General features: G+C 34.7%; 1 non-coding gene across 1 annotated transcript; it reads right to left on the reverse strand.

The window, feature by feature from the left end:
* Positions 1-9,086: 9,086 nt before the first annotated feature.
* Positions 9,087-9,248, reverse strand: LOC128680986 (U1 spliceosomal RNA). Its single transcript, XR_008405923.1, has one exon. It is a non-coding gene; the product is annotated as a U1 spliceosomal RNA (small nuclear RNA).
* Positions 9,249-15,107: the final 5,859 nt, after the last annotated feature.

Genomic DNA, 15,107 nt, shown 5'->3' on the forward strand with positions numbered 1-15,107 from the left:
AGACTTTGTGTGAACCAAACCTACCTATACTATGATATGAAGCGTAGTAGTCAGGCGGCACGCTCTAAGTATTAACCAAATATTATAAATTTTTTTGAGTTCCGATTGTTTTTGTTTTGACTATGCACATATTATCAGTAATAGGTAATGATAGCCTCATTTTATTTATGGGCATAAATAAAAAATTATGGTCTATAATAGGCATAGTAATATTATACATTATATACGAACTGATTAGGTGGTACCTTGGGTGTTAAATTAACACCCAAGGTACCACCTAATCAGTTACACACTGTTAATATTAACTTAACATTTCGCAAGGATCTCCAGGTATGTAGGTATTTTGTGACACTGTAAACCTAAAAAAGGAAAGATATCCGAAAAAAACGGTTTTTACTACTTATTGGACTGGTTATTCCGCAATAGTATTAAATAAATTAAACAAGATTAAGTATATATTGTGGAAATAGGTACTTGTAATATTATGCGCAAAATTTACGCCCGAATATTTCTGACGAAGCAAAGTTATTGAACGGCAGTTGTTAATCGCCATACTTTCCTCCCATGAATTCTAACAACCAGTCATAACTTCGCAGATTGTTTCCGTAGCGTTGCCGATAACTAACGCAGTTCGGGATGTAGTTTCGGATTCTTATCTCTACTATCGTGAAGTGGAAAGATTTGTATTTTGTTTATTATATGCATAACCCGGTTTGGTTAGACCAGCGGCTCTCAGGCTCTTAATCTAGACTCGGCGGCTAGATTAAGCCTGTTTCACCGCTTGCTGATAAATTTATCTGTCAGATTACAATATATTTTATTCGAATTTGTGAATAGGCTCTAAAATTGTTAAATTAAAACTTGTTTTACGTATCAGTTGAAATTCCTATGGACTTGCAATAAAGTTCATATCGTATAAAATATTTAAAAAAAATAATTAAAGCATATAAAAGTTATATATCCAACGCATTTTATAACGAAGCCCCATGGGAGCACCGGGCCTCCAGGGTAAGGAGAAAATGCTAAGAAAGTAATCTTTAACGTATTTTACGAACGTGCATTCAAAATTTGAATCGCCATTTTTTCAGTTACTCGTATTAAAACCTAGTATCTCAGCCACACGTGATTAACATTACAATAATCTGGTTTAACCCGATATATGAAGTCGCCAAGTAAATTACCGTTGGAACAAGCCCAGCTTCAGTCAAAATTGGAAGACACAAAGGAAGTACGTATGACATGCGAGCAGTAATTAAGTTGAGGCCATGAAATGCGCGGAAAGGTGAACTGGTAAACAATGCTTTGTAATCTATTGCATCCTCTGTGAACATGTGCAATAAACATAAATAAATAAGTAATACTTTATTGAAAGTCTTTATTTTAAGAAATATATTTTAGTGAAAAACTAGAAATAGACGATTTGATTTGTAAAGTGCTGACTGTGAAGCAAAATCAAAGAGGAGAAATAATATTACCATTTCTTTAATAGTAGTGTGACGATACGCGAGCTCATCCTCGCGTATGAGTGGAAAATGAAACACGTGACCGTTTACATAGCGTCCTGATAATAAAAATATCTATTACAAAATCTTGTGTACCTACCTACCTATCGATTCCTAATTTTAAGAAAAATATTGTTTGCATTAAAAACAAACTTATTCTAAAATCGCATGTTACCGCGAATTTCGGGGCCACACAGCACCAAGTAGACAGAACACGAGTAGTTTTGAGTTCATCAAAAGCGTCTCAACTATGTTAACTCAGCTCCATTCTGCCAAATCATAACCCGAAATAGAGTACAGTCGACAGCACACCTACCTACACAAAATCAGAGCAATATCGTCGCTATCGCCACGGCTTAGAGGTTTATTGTGTAGTATGATTTGCAAGTGGCTGTAATACCGCGACCCGACATATCTTTGCCACAATGCTTGGATTTCATTGTACAATCACAATGTACCATGATGTAACAATGCTACGACATGCGTTACAGATCATTAGGAAGATTGATTCATTATTTGATTCCTTATGTATATGCGGTATTTTAAGTTAGCCACAAAATCTTTGTCGTAAATTTGAGTAATTTTGTGCAATGGAAAAATATACCTACTACGTAGGTAGGTAGAATGTGACTATATTACTTTCTAACCCCTTTTCAAATCTTTATAGAAGAATATATTATAGAATTCATATATTCTTTTCATAAGAATATATTATAGATTTAAAAAAAAATTAAAGCCAATCGGTACAAATGTTGGCAGCGGTGAACAGCGAGCATTCTTATAAGAAGTACATTAGTTACCGTTCTCAATTTATAGGCGTCACGTTCGTATAATTTTGAAAATTTTCATGAAAATTCAGGAAGTAGGTACCTACTGGTACTTCAGTTATCATCGTCGATATTATCTTTCTTCTTATCGAGTGCCGTGAAATACGCCAACTTTGCCACCAGGGGAATCATTGCCAAAAACACAAGTTTTAAGGAAAACTACTAATTGGAAAAATAGTAACGAAATTACGTCAATATTGATAATATTGGTAGAAAATAAATTATTCGCATTGTAATACTAAATTGGGTGTGCGCTCCTAATTTCTCTCAGTAACGTGTCGGCGCTTGTCAAAGATGGTGTGTATTTTTGCGGGCAAATTATTGAGGTTATTTGGAAGTAAATTGTGGATTATGGCGAACATACAGGTAAGTTTAATTGATTGTATCTTATGTAAAAAAATGTGTGGAGTATTTTGATAATACTTTAGTTGATTTAGCTCGTATGTAACAAAAGTTATGACAGTGGGTAAAGTTACCTAGTAATGTTCCGCTGTACGATTGTCAACATTTCCCGCCATCAAATAACGCTTAGGGTTGACACTTTTGTTTTATTTTTATATGTTTAAAGTAGGTAAGAAGAAAATATTAATAGATGATTAATAGATAAAATAGATGGGTTTTTTATTCATATTTGTTTGCCAACTAAGTAAATGTTATAATGATGTCTAAATGATAATGTAAGTACGTTTATCTTATTTACTACGTGAAACTAATTGTTTTTTTTTTATTTCAGAAAAACAAACATAAATCTCGTATTAGACAAAGAAAGAACTTAGCGAGATAAGTAGGAGATAAGAGTTTTTTTTCTTTTCGCGAAATAGTTTAGTTGGTGCCTAACAAGATTTTTCTATTTCTATTTAGTTAATTTAAAGTAAATTTTATATATATACATAATATTCAAAAACCTTTGTTACTGAAATTTGACAACCCTAGCACTTTTATATTGCTGCATGGAGTTTGTATGGAGGAAATAAATTATGTCAGGATAACATTGCCCATTCATTTTAAAGAGGAATGTATTCACGATATGGAGTTCATTTTTGAATCAATCGCCTTTATTGCCAAAATTCTTTCTTTGGTTTTTAAGTCATCCATATAAAAGCTATAGTTTTGCTAAAAATCAGGGTGGGTAATGTTGGCTACAAGTCCAGATAAATTTACACGCCCTCAAAATCGATCATATGATAGAAAAAACGGTGTCTAATGTCAGATTTAAATAAGACAATGCATGCACATGATCTCAGTGTTGCCACAGACATAAAAATACGTCCGGCGTTTCATACAAAAAATATGAAAAAAAATCTAGGTTTTCTGGAAAAAGTGGGCAAATTTGGCGTATTTCACGGTGTGTTATTGCTAAGTCCAATTTTAGACTTTATTCAAGTCGCCTAAAGGCAGCTGACATGACTTACGACTATTTACCGCCGTGGCCAAAAAGTGGAAGATGATAAGATGTAGTCATCACAAGGTCACTTTCTCCCTTTGCAACAAACATAAAGTGGCTGAACGTCCAAACTTTTGCATTTACTCTTACAAACATTTAGTAAGATTACGAAGAAGCGATTAGATTCAAAACTCAACTCCAAAGATTGAACCGGTTTCCGCTCAGTAGGGTTTCCATCATTTCTATTAACAAATACGGGACATTGGGTAAAATAGCCAAAGAATACGGGACATTTGGTTATAAAGGATTTTTGAATGTGTACTTTTAGGACCAATTTCAACATAAACAAGAATAGGTACAGAGATGGGTGGATCCGCCCTTTTTTTGCGAATAATCCTTATATTTGTTATATTGGGTTTCCCATGCTTTTGAATACCTGCTAATATATATCTAGTAATAAATTGCTGCTATATAATTGACGATAATATTTAGTGATAAATCACAGTGTCTTTCTCAACCTTAATATTGGCAATATGGTTTGGGTAAACGGTAAATAAATAAATAAAAATATATTAGGACAAATCACAAAGATTGAGCTAGCCCTAAAGTAGTTCGAGACTTGTGTTATGGGATACTAGTAACTCAACGATATTATATTTTATAACAAATACATATATAGATAAACATCCAAGACCCGGGCCAATCAGAAAAAGATCATTCTCCATCATGACCCGACCGGGGATTGAACCCGGGACCTCTCGGTTCAGTGGCAAGAACTTTACCACTGTACCACCGAGGTCGTCATGGAGCCGCACGGTTGGAGCCATAAAATTAAAAAGCGAAGAGCTTTTTGTGTCTCGTCGTATTGACGAAATACGGGACTAAACGGCCGAATTGGCTACTTTTCGCCTAGTCAAATTATATACTTTTTTCCAAACTCTTCTCAGCAGGCATTTTTCATCTGAGAAGGTTTTGGACGTTCCGAAATGCTAGTAGTTTGTAGCCTTGATATATATCATTTAATTAGAAAATGACGTGAAAAAATGCCTGTGAAGGCCTAATTTCTGAATAAATGATTTGATTTTGACTCAAAAACAAAATCATAAGCATCCCTGATAATGAGAACAAAAAATTGTGAATCACGTAAATTAGTAAATCTGATCAATGATGTTGATCAATTAGTAGTTGTGTTTGGTTATTTAAATACATAAAAGTAGGTATATTAATTTTATTTAACCCAATAGTAGCCAATTGGTGACAGTCCCGATTAAATACGGGACGTATGGAAACCCGTTTACCACTCAGCATAGTTCCCAAACAATCTCTAACACCTTTCAAGTCCAAAGTAATTAATTTGTTTCAAATTATTCATAACTCCAAGTATTTAATGGCGAACAAAGGGTAATTAACATTCCCATACAATTTTTATTTCGCTACTTTCTCGGAATTCCGCGAACAGCTATTACAAGTTTTCTGCAAATTCAGGTTTAAATTTCGGTTTAAACTTGCTATAAGTATAAACATGACGGTTAAAAGATGTGCGTTTTTGACGAGACCAGTACTCGTAAGTAGACTCTACGAACGGACATACCAAAGCCACCGGACATTCAATCCAAAGATTTGGTATTTTTTTTAGTTCCGTAAGTACGTCAAAATTTAAAATTGAAATTGGGTATTTTCCTGTAAATCCTACTAGCGACTCGTTCCGTCTCCGTCTCTTCACTCTGGTAAAAGTATAAAAAATAGAGATAAACCTTTTTTAGTAGAGTTTATAAAAAACGTGTTTAGGGTACCTCTACCTAACACAAAAATACGTTTTTACCGTTTTCACCTTTAGGTGAAAACCAATACGTTTTACTTTTGTGTTAGGTACCCTAAACACGTGTTTTAATAAATTTACTGCAACAACGAGTAACTTATCTTAAATTTCTTTTATGTCTGACAAATCACAAGATCCTATAGCCTCCACATCCCCAAAATATTGTCGTAACAACTTTTCTTCATAAACTTCGACCGTTTCTGACAAAGCAGGCTGAAAAAAGTTTAAACGACCTTTCTAATTAAGGGATCCCTCTCAAAGGTTTATTATTGTGATAATTACAACGAATAATTTATTCTGTTAACTTCTGGGCGGTAAATAAGTTGGAACCACCACTTTGGAAGCGAATTTTGGTTTATAGTAGGTACTAATGGGCTTGCAAATTTCATAATTTATCTGTAAATTTTATAGAAAAATCCTAATAGAAAATTCCATTGGAATATGTTATGTTAGCTCATTTCAATATAGTACGTATACGTTCAAGACGTCTTTAGTTTTCTGGGAGTCATGTTTTGAACTAAGCAAGGCTACTGAAAGTGTTACCATTTACCAATTTAGATATATTTGCTAACTGTAAGTTGGTGACCGAATTAGCTAATCGGCTGATCAAAAAATTGTTCTACTTTTCAGGATGATCATAACTTACTAAGCAATTTAGAAATGTTTGCTATTTTTTTTAATATTAGGACAAATCACACAGATTGAGCCAGCCTCAAAGTAAGTTCGAGACTTGTGTTATGGGATACTAACTCAACGATATTATATTTTATAACAAAATACATATATAGATAAACATCCAAGACTCGGACCAATCAGAAAAAGATCATTTTCCATCATGACCCGACCGGGGATCGAACCGGTGTGGTGTCCGAACTCTCGGTTCAGAGGCAGGTACTCTACCACTGCGCCAGCGAGGTCGTCACCAAGGTGCTGATCGGAGTTAGCTATTTTAGTCAACCAAATAGGTATATTTTGCGCTTACATGGACCATCATTATAACTCTTGTCGATGGAGCAGCCTCCACTAACGACATCTATCCTCTGTATGATCTTCCTATACGACACAACCCCTGCCTTCCTTTCTTCAACTGATCCATGATTGATCTGTGGAAAAGTATCGGCACAGAGTGAGACCATGGATTTAGTAAGTACTTCGGAGTACCTACTAATTCCACGATTTTTAGTTTAGTGAACAAGACAGTAGGTACTGTCTTGTTCAGATTTGTTTTTTTTTTTACAAAAAAATGTTATAGGTACTAGGCATGGAATTAGTTGAAGCGGTGGTGGTGTAATGGTTAAACCGCCCGTCTGTGAATCGAAAGGTTCCTGGTTCGAATCCTACTCGTGCCACATGAATTTGTATACCAATCTGACTAATGTATAGTAGTTTTCATCGACCACCGCTTGCTTCCGGTGAAGAAAAACATCGTGAGGAAACCTGTACACTAGTTGATTATTATTAACTTGTGTGTGAAATGAATAAGTCAATGGCAAACCACTCCATTAATAGTGCCAAGAAAGTTGTCGTGTGTGTTTCATTCCACGTAATGACCACGACCCTCAGCCATGAGGAATACGACTATGAATAAGAATTGAATTACCTAGTACCTAGGTACTTTGTGAAGTACTTACTAAATCCATGGTTCTAGGTATTACAAATAATTTTCTTTGTCTTTGATTGTGAGGATGCAGTGCCATGGAATTCCATGGCACTGCATCCTCACTAATTACTTCCATTCCATTACTAATTAGTAGATACTCCGTCGAAGTACTTACTTAATCCATGTGCAGTGCAGTCCCACGCGCGGGGCTCTTTCTTAATCTATAAGTAGAGTACCCCCTCAGTCCATGAGTCATTCAACATAGTTCAACCACTTTGTAATGCCGGCTCACACAATCCGCGAGCAGTTTGTCAAACTTTGGTGGATTCGGTATACATTGCAGATTTTTCATTGCCGTAAATAAAAGCACTCATACAAACAACGCAATGTTTACCTATTCATTCGCGTCGGCATATGTTCGAGTTCGGCGATAGTGTGAAGCCTACTTAAAAGTTGTGTTTGGCCAACGTATTGGTATTCCTGGCCCGTGTACGAGCCCCATTTATATTTCCCTCGCGGCACAACAGCCATAATGCAATAAAATCGCGCGCGGTCAAACAATTCGTGTAGAACTGTATCTGAAGTTGTTCTAAACATAAACATATTATATTAAACATGTTCATAATAGGTACTTATATTGAAAAATTCTGAAATTCTGGACTAACGTGACCGGATATTTCGAAAGTGATTCTAAAAATAACACTAGCCTGCTAAGGTAATTGTACCCATACATACATGTCCTCTCAACCCATAGCGGGTTGACTGTAAGAGATCCCTACATGGGATAAGTAAGATATAAGATAAGTAAGATATAAGTCTGCCATTGTACAATGTATCTTTTTTGTATTAATTTTAATTCACGTACTTATTTTCGTACAATACAGTTATTAAGTACAAGCAAATGAACACATTCTAAAATGTTCACAATATATTGAAAAATAGTAAAATAGATTTATTAATTACTTTCCTATAACTATGGTATGTAAAGATAACTCGTTGGATAATTACATACACATACATACTTTTTCTTCTCCATGTCGCACGGTTTTTACATCATATTATAATGATAAAATAGTCTCCATGATCATTTTAGCATGCATAATAGCAAGCCAACGTTTTCTGGGTTTGTGCATTCTGCCATGACTAGGCGCTGTTATTAGTGAATTAAACTTTACTACCGCATTAGTAGAAATAGTTGTTGGTAAAACATAAATAAAAGTTACAAAACCCTCGAAACCGGTTCTAACCAGTATTAAACGACTCCACAAAAGATGTTTATTCGCTTGCGTTTGCACCCTTTTCACCTCCGGGGTCATTAGGAGTGTCGCAAAAACACATTATCCGGTAAATTTAAGTGTTTTTCAACCCCACTAATTACTTATTTGCTCCTAACGGCCTCCCAGATTAGGTAGTATAAATTTCCTTACAGAGGCCGCGGGAATTTTTTGCCATGCAATTATTTTTCGCTTTCTTTTGAGTTCAGCCTTTACTTGTTATTAATGTTGACTTGACTTGTTGGAGATTGAAATGTTTTGTTTAGATTTAATGTCTGTCTTTATTATTCCCCGTTTCTCTTTTGTGAAGACATTAGGCCTGCGTGGAAAAGACGAGTGATTGTTCTAACTCATTCGTATTTTATATAGTGTTAGATATAGCTATACCTAATCGTAGAGTGATTGTGGCAAAGTATCATTGCTTATTTATCCTTTTACTCAAATAGTTCTCACAGTCAGAAATCAAAATCAAATCATTTATTCAGAAATTAGGCCTTCACAGGAACTTTTTCACGTCATACTTTCAATTAAGTAAATAATATTTACCAAAGCTACAAACTAAAAATAATTTATTCAGAAATAAAAAAAAATGTTTATAGGATATTTTAGAATAGGCACGATATGAAATTAATAATATTTTGTTCCAGAACCCGGGTCATACGAAATTAATTGTATTATAAGGGGGACGGCGCGTACGCAGTCCCCACTACCAAAAATTACGCATCCGAGTTATCCACATTAGGGATAATCGCAGGGGTCAACCCGTCCGCAGTGCAATGGACAGGCCTCGCCCTGGGGGAACCGCCTTCTTGATCACGGTGTCCCCTATGCCAGGTAAGTATGCTTTGTTAGGCTCACGCCGCGAACGTCATTCTGCGCGAAAACAAAACCATAGCGGCTTTTACTTTTGCTACTTGTGCCATCTAGCGGAAAAGTATAAAACTAAGCACGTTTTGATTCTCACTGTGGTGTTTGAAAGTTATTAAATGTGCCCCAGTTTTTGCTCTCATAGTAAATTCGGAATAACAATTACTATAGCCATGTATACAAATAAACTAGTATGAATATATCTAGTATGATCATGAAATGCATCTAACTGTGGCACCTTATAAAGAGCTTCGGTAGATGTTGCTATGACGCGTAGACTTCGTAGCGGGCGACATTTAATAAGCAGTATGTTTTGTTGCTATTACACTTTACTTAATTTGACATACTCAGAGTTAAAATAATCCAATTTTGGCTAAATAAATTCTAGATATTATGTCTTACGATAACAATTCATAGTCAATTTGAGAAACAAAAGCCTTGACGTAAAACACAATAGTTAGAGTCAAAATTAATAACATATTTTTTTATTAATCGTCCTGGGTTATTTATCGATATTGAATTTATAAAGCTGTATTTATAAACAAACTGAAGCCACTATGTCAGTTGTGAAAATAGTTTTACTAAAATTTAACACGGTTTCTAAATTTGTAAAGGTTATATTTAAACAATTATCAACTCGTCAAACCAATTCTGCCACATGATGCAGCCTAAACCTTTTCTTTTTGAAAAAAAATCTCATGGCGAAAAAGGAAAACATCTGACGAGAAAATCTGTCCCCTAACCGTCTAATTAAAACAGGTCAGATATTATCCCTTTGAACAGAACACGGACAAAGCCGCAAAAACCAATACTAGTCAAAAACACGCAGACCTCGCTGGATATTCATTTCATTTTTCTTTGCCTCGCTTTTAGGGCTGAGAGAGGCTTGAGACTTTTTAGTCTCTCCCAAAAATTAGGAAAAATGTTTTGGAATTAATTCATATATTTAATTCATATTTCTTATACATTTCTTTAATTTGAATAAGATTGAACATACTTGTGAAACTCTTTTCTTGTTGAGTTGAATAACTTTGTAATCTGCACTTTTTCAAGATATGTATAAAAATCTAGTAGTCTTTGATATAGTTAAGCCAATTTGTTGCATATCGATTTATTTTTAAAATAGACTCATTATAACTTTCTAAGTAAGTGTATATCTACTTAGTATAATAAAAGTACAATACGCCAGTGATCTCATGTGTATTTAAATATAAAAAGAAATAATAATGAAAACTAAGCTTGTGTAATTATTATACTATTACATGGTTATATGTAAGTTTTACATGTTGTCGTGGTTGTGGAGGAAACACTTGACTATTTACTGAATAAGACTCGGAGCCTTTCACATCACTAGCCGATTTTTTGCCAACGTCTAAATTGAATGTTTTGAATTGCTGAAATCCGTGAGCAGGTGCTTTGTAAGAAAATCTTAATAAACCATTTTCGATAAAAAATATTCGCATTAAGTAATTCAACCGGATTCAGAGTTTCCAAGAAAGGAATCTTAAGATTTGCGAACAGAATTTCTTTGAGCGATTTACGATTTAAGACGTACATCTAGTGTACGTCTTTCGGTTTGGGGTTGAAGGGTGGTCGTGTATTGTTATCGATGTGTTAGGGTCGTTTGGGGTAAACGATACTATTGTTGGTTAACTCTTGATCACGAGCCGAATAATCGTTTACTTAATTTTATCGATGCGTTTAAAGTGTGTTTGTGTGATGAAATTGTAGCCTTAATTTACGAATATCGGTACAGTAGACGACAACATAAGTGCTCGTTAGCGATTGTAATAAAGTAAATCATATATTCTGCCATATGGCGTCTGTATGTATTTGAATTTGTTGTAGTATTACTTTTGGATTAGAGACATAAAGAACTTAACACACATTTTGCAAACATCAAGAACACACTCGATTACATTCTCTTTCAAATAAAAAAAAACTAGACCAAATTCGGTTCAGCCGTTTGGCTGCTTGCTACGTAGTCACGGACAGGCATAGGAGGTACTACCCAGACCTATTAATTTTGTAACTATTGCTTCGGTAGTCGGAGGTTTAATAAAAGTAAGTGTACGAAAGTTTTGTTCTTTTCTCTTTTCAAAGCCTAGGGTTTTCTTGAATGGAAACCTTATTTTTTTTTAATTCGCCTGTGGTTTTACAGGCCGTCTTTCTAACTCAAGCAAACCCTATTTTGGAATACTGTTGCCTATCTCATCTGAGCGTTTTATCGGTTGCTTCCTTCAACGACTGTGTTGAGAATCAGGAGCACGGAGTCCGTTTTGTGGCTTCTCAGTTGAGGCGTTTTGTCCTTTAGTCGCCTTGTACGATGTCCACGAGAAGATATGGAGCGGTTCTATAGAGTAGGACCGCCCAAGAATAAAACCTTGGTATAGAAATAATACGATCTGATATATGAGTTTGATGATAAGGAATCAAAAAGCTTATACACTGACGGGGGATGTGAAGGGAAGCGATTAATGTGCTCTTTGGGGGTACCAATGCCACCCTTCGGAGTAATTTCCTTTTTGATATCTAAGTATTGTTCGCTTACACAGTCGCTACTTAATTTAAGTCCATTTAAGGCATCATAGATATATTCTCACAACCTGTTTGTAGGCATATTACACCTAAAAACCAAAATCAAATAAGTAGATGTTCAACTGAAATATTCTAAATGATCAAAAAGAAGTGCAGACAGTTATAAAATGCCAATAAACGTACACACAAATAAAAGAAATAACAATTTTCTTCAAAAATCGTAGTGTGTTAATCTATTTTTTTTGTCAATAAATAAATGCTTTATTTCTTTTTTACCTTTGCGTTCTGCAAAAAAGTGTTCTCACGAATGTTTATTTTTTTTTTAGACTACCACACATTTGACATTGACATTTATCAGTATATATATAATATAGTATAGTTATACTATAGAGTATATATATAATATAGTTTAGTTATACTATAGAATAGTTTCCCGCGATCGCGTCGGTGTGAAGTTTTTTTATTTCTTTTTGATCTATGGTGCATAGAAATAGTTACTTTCGAACTGAGAATATCAGATGGAAGGCCATAATTTTATTCCTTGTGGTAAGAATAAAAATATGGCCTGTGCTAAATCTTTGCAGATCGCGTAGAATTCATCTAAGTTATCTCACAATTCAATTTAGTCTTACTCTTACAATAAACAAAAAGCCAACTGGAGCATACAACCGCGCGGGATGTATATTCGTCAAACTAGTTAGGACCGGCTCAAGCTAGAAACGGACCCAAGCAGTAGTGTTGCTGAATCGAATAGTCATTCGATTATATCGATAGTCGGAGTTAAAGTATCAGTATCGATAGGTAGGCTATCGATCCCATTGATTGTACTAGTCGATACCATCGATTGCGCCAGTCAATCTATATTTACATGGCTCGTTAACGACTGTTTAAAATAATCAATCGTATCGATTTTATCACTAAGTGTTATCGATTAGATTTATACTTTAGATGATTTTCAGGGACAACTATCTAGCTGAATATTAATTCCATTTTATAGCAACACTAGGCCGAAGTAATAATGACCGAGAATTGCGAGGGTTTCATTCAGTTATCCCCACTTTATTAGATTGGTGGATTTAACGCGGGCCTTAATTAATGACAACTTATGTCGGCCGAAACACGAAACTGGGTTGTACACTATTTTGTTATATATTTACGACATGTATTTATTTTGGGTTTGTGGGGATTAGTTAGTGTAATAAAAGTGTACGTATTCCTAACTATACTAGACATAGTATACGAAGCTTCAAGAAAGAATGTAAATAAGTAATTAATTAAGTAATTGACTTTCGCATTTATAATACTTATTAGTAAGATTTTGTTAATTAACCTATGTTCCACTGCTGGGCAAAGGTCTCCCGTCTACTTCTCTATTTATGCCTGTACGCCGCGTAACTCCTCCACTTTTTATTTGTCGCATCCAAATCGATCGTCCGACCATCTACTAACTTACTAGGAGACTTTTTTTTGTTTAGTTTTAAGTAAACTAAATTGTTTAGTAATTTGAAAAGGCAAAGGCAATAAGTCTATGGGCACAGGTATCAAAGCCCATACAGCCATCATCTGTAGTTACTTAGTATATTAATTTAATGATGTTATAACAAAAGGCCTATGTCAAGTCTTTTGTATCTCTATATAATTCTCATCTATTTCTTATTTTCTTTATATCACAGAAGAATCAGTAGATTTTCATCAAAAAACTTGATCTTGATATTTTTCCCCAGACTACAACATGGAGTTTTATAAAAGGGGTGTGAAAGATTCATTCAGAGACGGCAACGCGCGTGTAACGCCCCTGGTGTTGCAGACGTCCATTGGCTGCGGTAACCACTTCCCATCAGTGGGTCGCATGGGTCTGTTTGCTTGTTCAGTAGTATAAAAAAAATATTCCTTCTGCTTTAAAAATTACCTATGAATTCTATCTTTATTTATAATATATTCTCATACTTATTAATATACTACCGGGCCGTCCCGGCTTCGCTCGGGTAAAACCATAATAAATTATACAAACCTAAACCTTATTTAGGAATCACATAATCTATTGGTGAAAAAGATCCGTTAACAATCCGTTAAAAATATACAGTTTAAATGTGTTTTTGCATTTCTTTTCAGCAGTGGTCGTTCCGAAATGCTAGTAGTTTGTAAATATTACTATTAGATTTTTTAAATATTATCTACTTAATTTAGATTATGACGTGAATATGACACGTTTATTCTTATTAAAGAATTAATTTTGATTTTATATTTATTGTTACAGGTTCAAAACAATTAGCATGCCAAATCTTGACATTGCAACATAGGAAAATGTGAATTATTTCAAGCCTTCTGGGTCGGTCTAATGAACTTTTAGACACTAGGCAACAGAGCGAATGAAGTTTTATCTTCATTGTACAAAGAACACATGTTAAAAGTACGTTTATAATAAAAAAGGCAAATATAGAGGTGGACTTATCCCATGAAGGCTCTTTCAGTCAACCGACGATAGTTTGATAGTTATTTTAGGACTAAGCATAACTTGTATCAAAAACTTAGATATGTGGGCGGCGCAATCAGTGTTGATGGGATATTAGAACATGTATGGAAGTTTAGAAGCAATTTGTGATTGACTATGGTCAGATAACAAACGAATAGAGTAGTGTTCGCTTACAATTAATAGTAAATAATGATATTTCATTTTAGAATTCGCTATTGTTTGTTTCTCGAGTTATTATAAAGTCGCATTAGAATATTGCACAATTGTTTTAAAACAAATATACGATCGACTCAATTTGAGTTTTCAATCAATACGAGCTCTCGTAGTAAGTAAATAAATATATTAGGACAAATTACACAGACTGAGTTAGCCCCAAAATAAGTTCTAGATTAGTGTTATGGGATACTAACTCAACCATACTATATTTTATAACATATACATATATAGATAAACATCCAAGACCCGACCCAATTCGAATAAGATCATTTTTTTCAATCATGACCCGACCGGGGATCGAACCCGGGACCTCTCGGTTCAGAGGCAAGCACTTTACCACTGCGCCACCGAGGTCGTCAAATATTATTTTATAGTATTTTAAAAAATCAGCTGAAGGTTCAAATAGAACAATTTTCGCGATGTTTGGCTGTGATCATAGATAAAAGAATTATATATAAAAGCTGTGATACATACGTCTCTCTCATCTCATCTCATCTCTCTCATCCTCATGTTATAATTTCCAGTGTTGTCATCTTATCGGCTTCCTGTCTATCTTACTATGATATCCCACCTTCATAGTCGTGTTCCTCATTGCTGAGGGTCGTGG

Source organism: Plodia interpunctella, chromosome 25 (genome assembly GCF_027563975.2).
Source record: "Plodia interpunctella isolate USDA-ARS_2022_Savannah chromosome 25, ilPloInte3.2, whole genome shotgun sequence".
In the NCBI taxonomy this organism is placed as follows: Eukaryota; Metazoa; Arthropoda; class Insecta; order Lepidoptera; family Pyralidae; genus Plodia; species Plodia interpunctella.